The sequence below is a fragment of the Mesitornis unicolor genome, unplaced genomic scaffold (assembly GCF_000695765.1).
Source record: "Mesitornis unicolor isolate BGI_N332 unplaced genomic scaffold, ASM69576v1 scaffold8363, whole genome shotgun sequence".
NCBI classification, from domain to species: domain Eukaryota; kingdom Metazoa; phylum Chordata; class Aves; order Mesitornithiformes; family Mesitornithidae; genus Mesitornis; species Mesitornis unicolor.
In genome coordinates, this window is record NW_010176846.1 from 91,316 (window position 1) to 108,259 (window position 16,944).

The 16,944-nt window shown below is 38.1% G+C and overlaps 1 protein-coding gene across 1 annotated transcript in view; it reads left to right on the forward strand.

The window, feature by feature from the left end:
* Positions 1-16,944, forward strand: part of CTNND2 (catenin (cadherin-associated protein), delta 2) — a gene marked incomplete at its 5' end in the record, with an annotated part of 150,743 nt that overhangs the window by 76,810 nt on the left and 56,989 nt on the right. The gene's annotated exons all lie outside the window — the stretch shown is intronic.

Consider the following 16,944-nt stretch of genomic DNA (forward strand, 5'->3'; position numbering starts at 1 on the left):
CTATTTCACCAGCCATGATAAAATTATTTCTGCTTCTTCTGTACATTAGGAGCATGCTTTTATTAATTTAAAAAAAACTTGTTCTTTTATTATAATCATAGCATAATTCTCTGCACATAATCATGGCATAATAACTCTGCTTTTAATGGCAGAATTCCACGAATGGTTACTTTGATCATAATGTTTTATTATTTGTATCCACTGCTATCTCAGGGTTAGTGCTTCATTAAGGCAGTGCTCTGCAATTTGTTAAACAAGGTAATCACTCCCCTCACATATTGTATGAACTAGAGAGTCTTCAATGACAAAATGTTGTAAAGTAAATAGAGATAGAGGTTGGTGACTAATGTAAACTTGCTGTGATTGAACTCAAGAGTGGTGCTTTACCTGTAAGACCAGCCTGCTTCTTCAGCTTTTGCTTATGTTGTAGTTGATTAAACTGGCATGAAATTAGATTTGGTTTTTGTACTGTGTTCAGCTTTCAGGAAGCAAGATGCTGCGTATGTGCTTTTAGTGGGTGTTTTAGTATTTTTATTCTATATCCTCTTATCCATACTTACTGACATTACAAAAAACTCTTTACAGTTGAATTTACTAAGTATGAACATGGTATGTAATGCCATGAATTAGACTATATATAGTTACCTTTTCTGTGTACTGAGTATTATTTTTGAATTTAAAGTTTTATTTCCTTCCAAAATTTGTAAATTTCATTTAGGAAAGTATGGCTAAACATGTGAAAATGGAGCTGTCTTAATGCAATGTGCCATTCAAAATATTTGGTAAATTATGGATAATAAGTTTGCACAACCTTCACATTTTAGTATTTTATGAAATTCTTGGAGAACATGTAATATAAACAAAGAATAATTTTAAAAAGGTAGACCTGATAAATTTATTTATGTAGCCATCCTGTAACAGCTGTGCAGTGCTGCTCAGATTTAAGTCATTTGTGAGGTGATTCTGGGGAATTGTACTTTATAACTGTACTGCAAGTCTGCTGCAGTTTAAAAAAAGTCCAAACATGCCAATATGACAGGAACATTATGACTATAGCTGCTGAACAATTTCAGCTGTGATCTTTACACATTCTTTCTTTGGCTTTCATCACTGGACTTCAAAGAAACAGTAATAGCAGTCATTATTTCTTTTTCCTCAATATTTTTTAGCAAATAGGGTGTATCACAGAGCTGATTTTCAGAAATGCTAAACACCTGGAGTCGTCAAGGGTTTCAACTCATATTGTAGGCAGTCCATTTTTGTGAATATTACATTTCCGTGTGTTCTAAGATACTTTAGTTGTTGTTACGGAAAGGAGGACTCAAAAGGGGCTTCTTGAGGTTAGTCACACAAGCATCTTTCTGCCAAAGCAGAATCAACATCCTTTTTATCTTTCCTCTTTACGGTTTCTGTTTGTACATCCTATTCTTGCAGTGACAAACTCTGCCTCATGAACTGGAATTTCCTTCTTAAGGTAAACTTTTTAAAAGGTGACTTGAACTGTATAAGGAATAAAATTATATAACTAGAATTGATTTTATTTTTTTAAGACGTCTGTAAAGCTTTCTTTTCAGTGATGGTGTGATTCCATTCCCAGCTGACAAATTTTTACTGAAATGTGCCAGGGAATGAAATATTTCTTTCTGCCGCTGCCAAGCAGCCCATAAATCAGTGTTAAGACATCTGGCAAATATATCAGAAAACTTGCTAAAATCCAGACTCACCTGTACTGCACTACAAAACAAACAAAAAGACCCTTTTTTAAAATGACCAGAAGTTTCTTTCTAGACTTCATCAAATTGACCAATCTGTTTTGGTTTTCACACAGATCTATCAAGTGTGGTATTATGTTGCTAAAGGCTGGTGCCAGGCTTCTCTTATAATTTATCAGAGCCGTCCTCATAACAGCATTTTCTGAGGTCTTCTTCCTGGATTTACTTTCAAGCATACTCCGTGTCCTTAATATAACCCTCTTTTTTCTTCTTCTCCATCACTTTTGTATTGTGCCATATGTCTCTAGGCCAATACAGTGAGCATATTCATCTTTCTCCTTCCCAAAATTAAGCGACACTCAAAGACATAGTAAACATGGACTACTTAGTACTGGCACTAGGTAGTCCAGCACCTATTTTTCTGTCCTTAGGCATACTGTCCACTTGTCTTCCTGGTCACCTTCAGACCACATTCATTTTCCACTGGACTTTCAGGACCTTCGGCTGCATGAAATAGTACCTACTCTCTGTTGCTTCCCATGAGTGCACCCCATGGGAAGGTTTAGCAGCCTTTCCTCTCTCCCTGCAGTAGTGCCACAGTTGAGGGAAAAGACCCACTACTGATGTTGCCTGTTTTGTTGTTCTTGGGTTTCAGCAGTCTAGGCTGCACAACGCCTCTGTGTCCCTCTGGTGCCCCAGCATCTTCCTGCTTCTTTTTGCATGCTCCATAAAGCATTTTGGGAGGCTTGGCTTCCTTCCTTTTCTACCAAGTGTGCTTATTTTCCTTTCTCGAATCGGGTTCTGTCTCTGCTAAGCTCCTCTGTAGGGCTCCCTCTCACCCCTCTAGAGGCCTCTGAGTTGGCCAAAAATCACAGGTTTTTGCCTTTGATCATTCACTTCAATAGAAAGATGCACTTCTGTCTCACAGCTCCTCCAAGGGCTTTGTCAATGACCTCTGTGCTGTTACATCACCCCCATGTTTCTTGTGTCTTCCTTTCTCTTTCTCTCTCTCTCTCATTCAAAAAAGAAAAGGGCTGTGTCCCTCTGCGCTGTACAGGTGCCTTAATTTGAGGACATGGTGTTATTCTTCTTCCCCCAGGAATCTCATTTTGAGGACTACCTGCAGACCTGCTGCTTCTGGCAGTGCCACAGCAGGTTGCCAGTCAGGCCAGCGCCTCAGAGCAGAGCTGTCTCATTGCCCGCTCTGCAGCGAGCACTATTACAGACTTTTATTCTCTAAAGCCACGCCTTGTTGGAATGATGTAAAAAAAATTACTAACTTAGAATATGATCTTTTTCTTTAAATGTAGGAAACTTGTATCAGCTGGGCAGGGCAGAAAGACTTAAAAATAAATCCATGCATCTTATCAGGATGAATTGTGTCCTTGCAGTCTGCTCCAACAACCTTCAGTGGCTTTCTGATTCAAACATCTTCCATGCAGTCCTCTGGGCTTCTAGGAAACTTTCCGTGGATCATCTCAGCCTGCACTGTAGACTTGTGTCCTACTTTAGACAAACTCTTTTTTCCTCCCTGGGTCTCCTAGCCAGCACGAGTGCACCAGCCTCCCTCCTCGCTATTCCGTCTCCCCACTCTGGATGCGAGCAAGCTTTCCAGATGGAGATTCCCCATTCGATCTTGGGGAACGAGCCAGCTTCATCCTTCTTGTGCCTGAAACACAGCCAGCAGTTTTCCTTTCAGCTGCCATCCATGACCTCTTTATCAAAAGAGAATACGAAATGTACAGTTAATTGAAAACTCTGTGACTTGTTACTCTGCCTACACCAGCAGGTGCTGACTGACCCTGTCAGCGAAATTTTTAAGGGAAATTTTTCTTTTTTCTGTCCCCAAAATTTGCATTTGCATTGCTCCTGTTAGATGCACTGCATTTACCTTTGATTTTAAATAACGATTGTGGCATTTTAAAGTGCAGTAGGTAGTCTTTCAGAAGAGTTAAGCTGACTTTTCAAGCTGCCCCAGATTATAAATTTGTTACTATTCATGTACAGCAGAATATGTACAATATAGGATTTGCCCTCTTGAAGTACAATTTGGAGTTTGTATTAGTATTGCATTTCATACCATTTACTGATAAGTCCACAGGGTATGGGCTTTGGAGTAAATTCAGAGCTGGAGGTAAAATGCATAAAATTTCAACGCACAGTTTTTTTGCTTAAGTTTTCACTTATCCTGACAGTGGTTTCTAGTGCTATTCTGGGTCAAGGTTGATTGGGAGAAGTATTGTACTAGTAATTCAAGAGCACCATTATTTCTCTTGGCCTCTTGGCCTGTCCTTTTGTGGTTAAATAAAAGATGTTTTTAGAGTCTGGATGTATTTTGATTGCTCGCTCTTGAAACAAAGGAGGAAAATTCCACCTAAATGTTTTCATTGACTTCTTGTCTTGTGTAGAAGGTATGATATTCTGTATCTTTTCCCTTAAAATGTGTTGAGAATCCATGTGTCTGTTCAGGGCCCTAGATTCTAGGGAGTTTGGTGGGATAAATTGAAGTGTTGCAATACTTAGAGATCTTTTTTGTGGCTTTCACTGTAAAAGCATGATTCAGGTAAGTGAAGTTCGTGGGACAATATCTGCCACATTTACAAGGTTTTGAATCAAATTCTGAAGCAGGGTCTGCAGCAGGGGTCATTTTTTAATAATTGTCCCAAAGTTGGGGGCTACAAGGTGTCAGTATTGAAGTGTTCTCAATTTACTACATATCTGTTGGTAATGCATTTATAAGATATGCACAAAATTCAAGGATAGCATGTCAGTTAAATTGTTACTTAATGTGTGTTGGAAACTGCTCAATCTTGCTAGGCAAGATTGTACAGGCTACCTGTATTAGACTCTCTTATAGTTGACTGAGAGAGAAAGACTTCCAGAAAGTGATATATTTTATCTAACATGCAGTAGCATGGATCTCACCCTGTATTACTGTCTCACTATTGTGGAGCAATGAAAAAATTCTGGGAAATGTGTAAATTGCTGCTGAGTGTATGCCTTGCTACCTCATGCGCAGTATGGATCTATCTGGGTACCTGAAATAACTGGAGTTTGTTTCAAAGTCTTATTGCTAAACATGAGAGAGTTTGAATGAAATACGTATCAGGACTTCACAACTCTAATGAACTGTTAGACTTGCAGGATAATGCAGGTCAGAAGGAATCTCAGGAGGTCATCTTGCCCAGCCTAGCACTCAAAGCAGGGTCAGGTATGTTATTTCAAAGTGTGATATTGATTCACATTTGGAAATATTTGCTTTCAGCTGTTAGGCTGAAAACACATCAGAAACAAGTATTTGCATTCTCATAGCAGAATGGGACTCTTCTGGAGCATAAAAAACTACTTGGGGTTCTCCTGTCTTAGAACATGGCCACATTTTAAGACCATAACTTCGTTTCAGTGTTAGTAGTGAATCCAAATGACAGCAGTGTTCATTTCTGTAGTTACAGGAACAGGATCTGTAAGAAATTTTAAGTCCTAGTAATGTACAATGATAGAGAATATGGGGATGGGTTGGGAGATGATTGAATCAAATATGCAGCTTTCATCCCACTCAGTGTGTCTACATGCAGTTTTCTCTCCTCTATAAATGCGAGCACTTCTGAATTTCTCACACATTTTCAAGGATCTGAAAGAGACACTGGATTTTTTTATTGAATTTTTAATTTACTTATAAAGTAGCTTAGTCACTGAAATGTTAAATTGCCATAAATTTGCAATGCACAAGGTGCCAGAAAGCATTAATCAGGAATCATAGACATTTGTTCGGAAGAAGGCGAAGACAGAATATATGCCGTAATTTGTTTAATTTATGTCAGTTTTTATTGCACTTTGATGTGTTTAATAGTTGAGCCGTGCAAAAACTATATTACAATAAACAGATACCTAAATAAGGAGAGGTTGTCATCAAGAAGTTGATTTAAGAAATGGAAGATACGGTCATGCATTAATAGCTTGTGCTCCTTTCTCTAGATCAGTTAAGAGAAAGATGTTGGTTAAGGTGATAAATGCATAATGAAGTTCTGATGTTTTATAACACCTGTATGGCAAAGTCCAGACTGGTTTCTAGTGTTGTATACCCAATTAGCTGAGAATTTACACTGATAAAAGTTTAAATGTTAAATATTTTTTCCATTACAGTGTAAAGGCTTTGTGTCAAGGAGATTTTGACTTTTCCTGTGCCTTCAGCCACTTGTGCATTGCCTTTTGCCATAGTTTATCTCAAATATATTTCTGGCAAGCAGACCTGGTAGTTACAGAGGTTAGGAGAGGTTTCCTTCCTCAGTCATTTCTTATTAAATAACATTCTCAAGAGAAGGGATTTAGGGGGCAAAACAGGGTTGGTAAAACTGAATTCTCATTTTTAGTATCAAAGTCAAGATCAAGCATTTTCAAGACTAGATTAAGTCTTTTACATCTGAACTTCCCTATTGCCTAAGTATGGCTGTCATGATTTGGAGGGATTTTTCTCTGCCATGAACCATCTAAAAAAATGTTGTTCCAGCTACTCAGGTAGGCTTATGCTGTGGACAGCAGGAGAAAACCGTATCTCCAGATTTTCATCCCATTTAGATCTGCCACCTGAAGTCTTGGATCTTACAGTGGAATGAGTCCAGTGTGAGAACCTAGAGAAGTAGCCAGAAACTTGATGGCTCATTTTTGGGTGATTGGAGATAAGCAAGTAGTATCCCATCAGAAGTTGCTCTGATGATGCAGAATAAGTACTGTCCTGCTCCCCTTTAAGTAGCTCGGTAGACTTTGCAAGGGCAATTAGTGAAAAAGCACTACAAGTTTTCATTGTCGCTCCGGACAACAGAAATAACTGTGTACAGGCTCAGATATAGGATAACAAAGAATATCACTTTCACAGATCTGTTTTTCAATGCAATGCCAAGTCAAAGAATCACACAGCATTTCATCTCCATAAAATAAATTCAAGATGCCTCACAATACTAACCACAACCCATCCCCTGGCCACCTATTCCTTGTAGTAGAATAACCCTTGGGGAAATGCTTGGAAAAAGCCTGTGTTTCTATTTCAAATGCCAGATTCTCAAGATAATCATCTCTAGTATTGCACCATGACAGCTTATCTAGACAATAGCAGTAATTTTAAATTATGTCATGTAGTGGTTTAAGGTTTATAAACCTTAAAGCCTTTAGTATAGGTTTTATAAGTTTGTATCCACGTTCAGTATTGCTTAAGATTAAATTCTGAGTGCAAGTCATAGAAGTTGCAAAATCTTGTGGAGGTGGCCCTGGAAGGCTTAGGTTCAGTGTGATTGCAAAAAAAAAACCTACTAAAAAAAACCAACAAGCAGCCAATAGAGGAGCCCTTTCACTTCATTGATCTGCATTTCACATGTAAGAAAGTGCCCCAACCTGCACCTTACATTTTGTTTGAGATAAATCATTTTTGTTTGGTTCTGTTATTCTGCACAAGGTAGAAAGCAATTAAACTGTAACTATATCAACTTTTCTCACTCAGAAGATTGACATTTCAAACAATTCAATACTAATTCTCATCTCTGTTTCTCAGTATGTTCACGCTGAGAAGTGCTACTTCTCCTTTGAAAATTCGGAGTTCTGATCTAAAAAGTGCATATAATTCAGTTGCATATTCCATAAAACATACAAAGGTAGAAATGCAAATGTCACAATCTGCCAAAGTAATTTTAAAAGTAATTTTAAATCCATGAGGAATTATCCTAAATCTGCAAAGCAGTTTTGAAAATCCAAGTTTTGTGACAGCTTTACATTAACAGATAAGTGTATCAAAACATGTGTTTCAAACCTGTTCTGTATCAGCTTCAATTCATGGAACAGTGAGCTACCTTTATTCTATGTAAGAGGCAAAATAACCTTTTCTCCTGAAATCCTTATCAACTTAAGTGATTTTTCAAATAATGGAAATTACATATATGGCATTTTTTACTAAAAGCACTTTTCTTTGAAGAAACTACAACTCATATTCATGACACATGTCAGTGAAAAAGATTAAAACATGACAGGTGAATTAGCATTTGATGGAGGAATGTAACATCCTTTTCCTCTCACATATGAAGAAACTGGGAATTGGGCTGGGGCACTGTTACAGAGGATGCTGGAGGTGGAGTTGAGAAATAGAAAAAATAATTTAAAAAAAAAGATGGATGTGTGTTGATTAAATTTAAGCTTTCTATGAATTTCTTCCAGTCATATTAATTGTAATTTTCTCTGTGCATCTGCATGCTTGCACTCTCTAAATTAGTGCAGTTGTTCATGCAATATCTCATACAAACCTAGTTCCCAGGTTAGATGTTGACAGGTGAAGTGGCGGTACGTAATGTCCATCTCCTCACATGTGGCTTTTCAGGCATACTCAGACTTCTGTTTCAGTGTCCCCAAACTTGTCTTCTGCGTTTTTCAGAGTGGTGGTTGTTTAAAAAGGAAGAATGTTAAGGACAAAACCCAGATACCCTTCACAAAGGTGACAGGGGTAGAAAACTCAGATTGCAGGGACCTAAAAGATTTCTATGCCTCTGCACAGGAGGACTATGCTGACATGAGGTAGGCTAACACAGAAGTAAAATACCTGTGGATATGCAACACAGATGTTTGTCATCATCTATAACATAAACATTTACATGGTAAAATGTCTCATTTTCCCAGGATAAAAATATGACAAAGTAAAAGATATCAGACCTGGTGTTCAAAGAATGCGAGATTAAAGAACAGTACGGATGTCTGGATTTTTACAGCTAGCATTCTAACTAAATCTCAATGCATTTAAGTTTAATTTCGTTTTTCTTTCTACTCCTGCCCATTAGGTGTGTTGCTGATTGTTACCAGTTGCCCCAGTATATGCAGAAGGTGATTGCATTTCTCTGTTGGGTTATATGCATCTGTGCCAAAATACAGGTGATCCTAGTGTTAGTTTAGTCTTTGACAGTTATAAAAAGGGAACTGTCTCATACTTACTGGTTTCTGCATGGCTTCTTCGGATGCCACTGTTTTCTTACAGAATAATTGTTCTTCATGAGGTTCTTTGATGTAGGATTTGCTTTTTTGTAAGAACCAAGTCATACACTGGTTGTTTCCATCATTTATTATGGTATTTAGTGGTAAAGGCTCTTGTTTCAGATAACATTATTAAAACTTCAAATATCCTTTTGATTACAGAAAGCAGAATAATGGTCTTTTGCTGCAGCCTTTACAAATGAATTCTTGCATTTTCTCATGAATATTGTACCTTTAGATGCATGTAGTGTCTCTAAAAAGGCACAGTCTGGGTCTGGCTGGAAGCACTGTCACTGTGTGTTAGCATTCTGACCATTTCTCTGTGGTTCTTCTTTTGGATACTAGTTGAATAGGTCTCTTACTAAATGAGCTTACACCCCTACTTAACAAGCAATTTAAAAAAAAATCCAAATCTGCTGTTTCATGCCTATAACTGCTGGGATTGAATAGCAGCAGTTTGGTAATACGCAGTTACAAAATATTAAAAGGGTAACAAATTCTCATCATTTGAGATAAGTGAGGAAATAATCAATTTGCTGAGGGGCCTTATTATCATAATTCCATAAGGTAAGACCATGATTCTGGTACTTAATATCTCAATGGACTCAATTAAACAAAAATAAAGAAATTTGGTTTTCCTAGCAAGGAAAGCATAGAGAACCCTTAGAATCAGCTTCAAAGCCCAATTGAACTCTCCTTGGCATCTCTACAAAATTATTTGATAGCTGATATTACTGATAAAGTCTTTAGTATTATTATGATTTTCATTTTCCTTTTGCTTCCTCTTGTGGCTGTGGTATGCAAGAGAGTCTACAAACATGAAAAAGATACAATGACTACCCCCTAGAGTTAGCAATTTTATATATGTATAATACATTATAATGATAGATCAGACCTCAGGAATTGATCTAAGAAAGCATTTGTATGCATTGCTGCTTAAACCCATGCTTTTTGTGTAGAAGTGTAATATGCATAGTGCAAATTGAAAAATCAGGTTAAGACAAAAGAATACAGCTCTTTCTTGAAACTTATAATTGAAGGCATTTCTTTTTTTTTAAAGAAACTAGATTATTGAATATCATAGATATGATCCCTCTTATACTCCAGAGTGAAGATTTTTGAACAAGCTTAATTAGAGAACCACCTCCAAAGAAACTGTTTTGAGAATTTTCAGTAGATTGTGGAGCCCTGCCCTACAGAAAGAAATGGAAATAAAATCTACGTTGTTGCTGGTGCTTTATAAATTTTGACGAATGTGAAGGAAAGGCCTCACCAATAAAATTAAAATGTTACTTGTCCTTGTGGGCAGTCTTAACTGTTAAGTAATTGCTAACGGTCTGGAATACATACACTATGAAATTCATGTGGGTACTAGATTATCTTGTGCCAGTTTACCTCCTTTCAGTCCATGTAAGCCTAGAAAATGAAGTTAACTGGATAACTTAAGAAAATAAACTCATTCCCTCAGTATGTAGGGAAGGCTTCAGTCTGCAGTGCAACAAAAGACAGAATTTGGCCTTAGTGAATCCTTTGGGTTTGGAAAGGACCTCTAGAGGCCAGCTAGTCCAACCTCCTACTCAAGGGAGGTTCAATAAGAGCGGATTGCTCAGGACCTTGTCCAACTGATGAAGGGGTGGAGATTCCTCAACCTCCCTGGGCAATGTATTGCATTGTTTGACCACCCTCATAGTGAAAATTCTCTTCCTTTTATCAGTTTTAATTTCCTGTGTTCCAGCTTGTGTCTTTTGCATCTTTTTCTTAGATTGTGGAACTCTAAGATGAGCTTAACTCCATCTCCTCCACACTGTCCCATTAAGTAGTTGTAGACAACCATAAGATCTCCTTAGCCTTTTTTTTAAGGCCCAGAAAATGCAGTTCTTATATGCCATGTGTTCTAGCCCCCTGACTGTCTTTGTGGTGCTGAACTGGACTTGTTCCAATATTATGATGTCTTTTGTTTGCTGGGGAGACCAAAACTGGATGCAGTACTGTAGATGTAGTCTAGAGGCAGAATCATTTCTGTGATTGGTTGGCTAGCCCGGGATCTGGCTGGCCACCTTTGCTGCAGGGGCACATTGTGAACTCATGCTCAACTTGTCCACCAGCATCCCCAGGTTTTGAAGGTTTTTTTTGAAACCTGCTATGCAAGTAGTTGGCCTCTGCCCTATGCTCATGCAGGGGGTTATTTGGTCTGGGGTGCAGTACTTTACATTTGCCTTGGTTGAACTTTGAGGTTCCTGTGCGGCTGTCCATCTGAACACCAGATCCGCTCTCCAGTGTCTTGACTCCTCCTCCCAACATCATATTGTCCACAGTCTTTCTGAGGATAGTTTCTATCCTATCATTCAGGTTGTTACTCAAGATGTTAAACAGTATTGTCCCCAGTGTCACTACCTGTGGGACACCACTAGTAACCATCTGCCAGTTGGATTTCCGACTGACAGTCACCACCTTTTGATCCTAGCAGTCCAGACAGTTTTCCACCCACCACATCATCCACTTACCTGATCAAAATCTCAGTAAGGAAGCTATAGAGAGCAAGTAAGATGACATGTTTGTTACTTCAAGCCGTGCAGAGTAAACTCTGTAATTCCTAAATTAGAAGTGGATAAACACAATTTAAATGTGCTTAACCTTAGGGACATCATTGCATATACTTAAGTTACCTCAGGACGAGTTTTACTGAATTTTAAACCACCATTTCAGTGTGTCAATGTATAAGGACCAGGGTCAGATCATCTTACTGTGGAATCAAGGCCATAATAGGATTATTGCCATTAAATTCACTTAGACACAGAAGTCTGCTTTATTTACCAGAGAGGGAATTATAACAGTAGCTCAAAATGTTGTGTTCTTAGTAAAGCACTGTACTTGCATATTTTAAATGGGAGGCACTATGGAATGTCTGTAACTTTGTCTTTGGAATTGGTTACTTTAAAATCAGTGGAGATAAATGTAGTTTCCATAGTGTTGAGCAGTGATGCCTATTATTAAACTAATCTTAGTAATCACATGTAGACTAATAGATTCTGATCTGAAATATAGTTCAATTATATAGCAATAACATGTTTTTTAAATTATTGCAGATACATGGAAAAAACTAAGGTTGTTGTAAGAAATATAATCACAAACCCTCTTCTGTCCAAAGGCATTTTCATTCTTTCCCTTATTGTAACTTTCTTCAACTTCACCTCTGTATATCATCTGCAACATTATCCCCATATTAAATTGACATAGAGTGTCTTCAACTTAATCTTTCTATATTTGAATATATGCATACAAAGCATATATGTGTGTGTTTCTATGTATGTATGTAGGATTTAATCTGACCTTTTACCTGCACCAAAGAGGAAGAGAAGGTGTGTTGGGGAGGAGTACACACGCATATAGAAAGGTTCTCTACACATACTGTGGCACACAATTGCAACAACCAGAATAAAGTCTTGTAGCTGTCAGCTTAATCTTATTCTCATGGAAACTAAAAGGAATTTTTTCATCAAATTCCTGGGAAGCAGGATTCAACTCAGAGTAACAAAGCAGAACTGAATTTCTATTTTCAGTCATGCCAGGCTCTCAGCAGATTGTTTTAAAGGGACTCATAGCTTAATCTGAAAAATTTGAGTTTGATGCCAGTTAAGTCACTTCGGTCCTTTGAAAATGTTGCACTTTCCTCACTATTTTTAATAGAAGTAAATTCATATTAAACATATTCTATTAAGCAGTTCCTTTTTTAATAGTGGAATTTCTATTTTCACTCTAAAATTACAGATTCTCAGTTGATTGTGTTAGCATGTTTAGGAAATTAGTTACCTCTCCCAAAACATGGTAACTCACCCTGAGGCAGTGAGTGGCAGAAGATACTCCTGCTCCTAGGCTCCCTCCAGCCTCTAATTAACACCTCATGTCTACATTCAAGCCATTGGTGTGAGTCAGCACTGCCTGACTTATTGGTCATAATGAGCTGGGTGATCAAAAAAATTACTCTTTCCTTTTACAGACAAACTTTTCTTAAACAGAACAAACCCAAACAAGTCATGTAAGCAGCTGACCTGAGGGGTGGAAAACTCTGACTTGGGACAGTAGTGCTTGTGAGGCTCAAAATGTGGTTATTTGATAAATTTTCACACTGGATGTCTGCCTGCACTCTGAAAGTTGTTTTGTTTTGTTAGAATTCAACCACAGTGAGTCCTGCCATAGTGTTACTGCACCATGGTAAAGTGTTACGTTACTGCAAAACCTCCCTTCACTTTTCTCTCCTCCTCCAAAAAAAAAACCAAAAAAAAACCAGAAAAAGAAACCAAAGACCAAAAAAGCCTCAATTTTGTTAATTCCATCATGTCTTTACTAGAAAATTAGAATAACAAAACAGATAAGCTGCATTCCTCGGCCAGACAAAAGCAGGCTCCTTTGGAATATGATGCTATCACATAGGCTGGCAAGCACCATGTATAATTTGCAGGTATTAAATCTTCAGCAGTTAAAAGTGTTATCCTCTGTTGTACAATACAGTACTGCAATGTCTAAATCAAGCCCCAAAGAAAAGGGCATGCCTCCTTCTCTCTTGTGAGAGAACTAACAATCCCAGATACCAAGTACATCACGAGCAAAGCCTTTGAGATGGGGATTCTGAGGATGGATTTTTGTGTGTTATCCACTGTAGTTAAATCCATTCTCCTGCCTTGGGATTGAATATGTATATACCTTATCCTGAAGAGCTCAGCCGCTTCCTAGGGAGACCGAAATTCATCTAATTCACTTGTAGCCCTGTTTAAGCATCTTTCATTCACTGGGGCTTTTCTGATAAGCTGTTCTCAGCTTACAGAAACTTCAAAGCTGAGGCAAAGTTACTAAAACTGCATCTTTAGTTCGTGCTTCAAACAAGACAAAAATTGTTTAAAAAGTCAGGGATTTGCTTGGTTGTAACCATTTCCACATTCTTATGGAAATCAAATGTTGTCTCTTTCGTTACCCTTTGTATTCTACTTAAAACTTAAGAGATCACTAACTATTAGCCTGGCAGTATTAATAAGACTGCAATCAGGTGCTATGTGGCTGGAGAGAGTTGCCACTGAAGCAAACAAAGTAAGAGATTTAAATGGTTTATAAAGCAAACACAAAAAAATTTTGTCTAGGAGTTGGAAGAGTTAATTTGTTCTGTAGGTTTGTTCAGTCATTGCTGATAAGGAATTCCATTAATTCTTAGATGGCTTCTTGAGTTGGTCATTGGCCTGTCTTGCCTTGGTTTCCTTAACTGTGCATGAATAATCCCATGTGCTGCCTTTGACATTGTCAGGGACAGTTAATGTGCAGGAAATGCCTAGACATCATCAGCTAAAAGGCATTATAAACGGCACATCATCATTACAAAATTGATGGAAATACTTTCAGGAGCAGTGGTACTAATTTGAAAGTTAGGATGACATGAGCTTTCTTTATTACCAGTCTTGGGGCACAGCCTAGATTAGAGTGAAGTAGAACCCCAGGAGAAAGCATCCAAGATGAGCTGTTCACACAGAAATCTTGCTGGAAAGAGCAGTGCTCTTGAGTATTGGCCCTTCAGTGTGTATGTAACTCTTGCAGAATAAGTGAGTCGGAGCAGGCACTTTCTCCATCTGGCAACGGTAGCAACTGACCCAGAAGCCATGATTGCCAAGTCACCTGAAGGTGGTGAATAAAGAGGAAGAATATCTCCTGGATTATGAAGAGAGCGAAAGGACATGTCTCTGCTTTCTGTTTCTCCTGATCCTGAATGAAAGGGAGCAGACAACAGGGAGAGTAGGAAAAGAAGGATGGTGATAAAATTAACTTGGGGATTTGTGCAGTTTGAAAATTCAAGGGAAACAGAGATTCAGAGACCTGATCTGGTGACTTAGATGGCTGGATCTGCCATTTCTCTCATCTCATTTGCTTTTCTTCTTGGACATCTCTTTTTTCCTTTCTTCCAAATACCAGTAAATTAACCTGTTAATTCCTTTTGCAATATCATGTTACATTATCTTCCAACCAGTGTATTGCCCTCATTCGTAATCTAAGAGGATTCTTCATCAAAGAAATACACTTATAGAGCTGGAACCACAGAGACCTCAAGTGAAGGTCTCAAAACATTATGATCCTGAAGAAGATGAAGAGTATTATCGAAAGCAGCTCTCATACTTTGATCACAGAAGTTTTGAAAGAAAGCCATTTGTGCAGTGTCCTGCCAGCCATCCACTATACCACTACATTCACAGAATTGTGAACTTCACCGATTACTCTAAGGGGAAACCAACTGATACTGAATCAATGAATAGGCCCATCAGTGAAAAGTGCTACAAGCCAATCCCTCTTGTTACAACTTCTCTTCCAGCTCCTTCAGTACAGTATAAACAACCTCAGTCAGTAGTCCTGTCCTATCTCTTCCAGCTGATGTACTGCACTTTCTGAAGTTAATTCTGTGTCTGACCCTCCTCCACCTCAGAATAAGCCTGCAATTTTCAGATCTTCTAGAGAGGACACTGCAGTCCACTTTATATCCTCAGAAAACCTTCCTCAACAAAAGCCCTGTTAAAGGAATTTAACAGATTCAGAAAACAGTCACTTCTATTTAGAACCGCTTTACACAAAACCTTACACTACTGCAAGACCCTTTGAGAGTGAGTTTGAAAGTCCTAGACTTAACCATAATCTCTTGACAAATTAAGCTCATTGTAAACCAGAGTTGCCATCAAAATCTCCAAATTCTTCTCAACCAATTTTGAAAGCACACAGCTCATCACAGCCTCTGGAGTTTTGCAGTGGAATGGAGACCTTCACTGTTGACAAGCCTATCAACCAAATAATGGTAATGCTGTGCTTAAAGCCATTCCTATAAGCCCTTCAGCACTCAAGGATGAGGAGGAAGATGATGAACACACAGTTGTAGCCACAGGAAGACGTGTATTTAACTGTAATGGCAGTGTATTGAGCTCCATAGAGCCTAGAGTTAATATTATTATACCACAAGAAGCCATTCCAGAGGGAATAGAGCAAGAAATCTATTTCAAAGTCTGCACAGACAACAGTATATTTCTACCTTTGGACAAAGAGAAAGGTGAAATGGTTCTTAGCCCCTTGGTAATGTGTGAGCCTCATGGACTATAAAATTCCTGAAACTAGTGGAGGTGTACCTGCCACATTGTGACTCCAAAACCTGATGGAAAAAGTCTCTTCCTGGGGATCCAAACTATCTTGTTGGAGCAAACTGTGTTTCAGTCCTAACTGACCACTTAGAAATATTAAGTTAGCTGACTGAGTAAATAATGTGAAACTGAAATGGAACTTACATATAAACTGAACCACTCTATTTCAAGGTCAGAAAGAAAAGCTTGCAAGTGTGAATTCAGAAACCACAAAAAATACCAACTGAACCATTTATTTAAAATCTTCTGATTTTGGACACCTGACTTGCAGCTGTCTTTTTCTAGTTCTTTAAATAGTCCATATGAAGACCCCATTCTGAACATGCAATGGGGCCATATGTTCAGGGACCCTGCTTTTTCTGCAGCCTACGATGGAAGTCATCTGTGCCATATATTTACTCATTCATGAAGACATATACCACTGTGGTACAATGCCACAAAGAAGGCAGCATTATACTTTTGTTTGCGTATTGAAGAGGCATAGTTATGGTAGCTGAATATATTACTAGGGCTGAGATAGCAGCAGTCTCTTTGGTCTGTCATCATAGTTATTCTTGTTACTTTCATTTGGACTCATATGAGTTGATTCTTATCTTTCCTGAAGTTCAGCATTCAGACTGGTTGTGGTATTTCTCCATAGGCTTTGCAAAGAGGATCATATTTTCTATATGTTCTGCCAGGAATGATTGTTAATACACTCATGTATAGGTGTCGTTCTCACAGCAAGCCATCATGTAACACATGCCTATCTTGTGATCCTCTCAGGCTTCCTGATCCTTTTCTGTAGAATTGCTGTTCAGTATGTTGTTCTTCATGCAGTATTTCTGCAGATAATAATCTTCTACCTGTGTATAATATTATTGATTTGCCTTTAATTAATTCCATCTTCCTAAATCAAGATAACTGAATTCTAAACCAATCCTCAAACATTTTTTAGCCCCTGTACTTCTCTCTTTCACCGTCCATACCACTGACTACAACACTGGATGAATATGGACCCAGGATAGAAGATGATCTACAGAATTTATTCATACATTTTCTATAGAATTCATTTGATACATGCTTCTGTTTCA